This window comes from Lottia gigantea (assembly GCF_000327385.1).
Source record: "Lottia gigantea unplaced genomic scaffold LOTGIsca_181, whole genome shotgun sequence".
Classification (NCBI taxonomy): domain Eukaryota; kingdom Metazoa; phylum Mollusca; class Gastropoda; family Lottiidae; genus Lottia; species Lottia gigantea.
Genome location: NW_008708320.1, coordinates 117,242 through 118,673, shown reverse-complemented (window position 1 = coordinate 118,673; position 1,432 = coordinate 117,242).

Here is a 1,432-nt window from a genome sequence, read left to right as displayed (position 1 = left end):
TAAGACTCATACGACTATAAAACTAAGACTCATACGACTATAAAACTAAGACTCATAATACTATAAAACTAAGACTCATAATACTATAAAACTAAGACTCATACGACTATAAAACTAAGACTCATAATACTATAAAACTAAGACTCATAATACTATAAAACTAAGACTCAAAATACTATAAAACTAAGACTCATAATACGATAAAACTAAGACTCATACGACTATAAAACTAAGACTCATACGACTATAAAACTAAGACTCATACGACTATAAAACTAAGACTCATAATACTATAAAACTAAGACTCATAATACTATAAAACTAAGACTCATAATACTATAAAACTAAGACTCATAATACTATAAAACTAAGACTCATAATACTATAAAACTAAGACTCAAAATACTATAAAACTAAGACTCATACGACTATAAAACTAAGACTCATACGACTATAAAACTAAGACTCATACGACTATAAAACTAAGACTCATAATACTATAAAACTAAGACTCATAATACTATAAAACTAAGACTCATACGACTATAAAACTAAGACTCATAATACTATAAAACTAAGACTCATAATACTATAAAACTAAGACTCAAAATACTATAAAACTAAGACTCATAATACGATAAAACTAAGACTCATAAGACTATAAAACTAAGACTCATAATACTATAAAACTAAGACTCATAATACTATAAAACTAAGACTCATAATACTATAAAACTAAGACTCAAAATACTATAAAACTAAGACTCATACGACTATAAAACTAAGACTCATACGACTATAAAACTAAGACTCATAATACTATAAAACTAAGACTCATAATACTATAAAACTAAGACTCATAATACTATAAAACTAAGACTCATACGACTATAAAACTAAGACTCATACGACTATAAAACTAAGACTCATAATACTATAAAACTAAGACCCATACGACTATAAAACTAAGACTCATAATACTATAAAACTAAGACTCATACGACTATAAAACTAAGACTCATAATACTATAAAACTAAGACTCATACGACTATAAAACTAAGACTCATACGACTATAAAACTAAGACTCATAATACTATAAAACTAAGACTCATACGACTATAAAACTAAGACTCATACGACTATAAAACTAAGACTCATAATACTATAAAACTAAGACTCATACGACTATAAAACTAAGACTCATACGACTATAAAACTAAGACTCATAATACTATAAAACTAAGACTCATACGACTATAAAACTAAGACTCATAATACTATAAAACTAAGACTCATAATACTATAAAACTAAGACTCATAATACTATAAAACTAAGACTCATTCGACTATAAAACTAAGACTCATACTACTATAAAACTAAGACTCATACGACTATAAAACTAAGACTCATAATACTATAAAACTAAGAC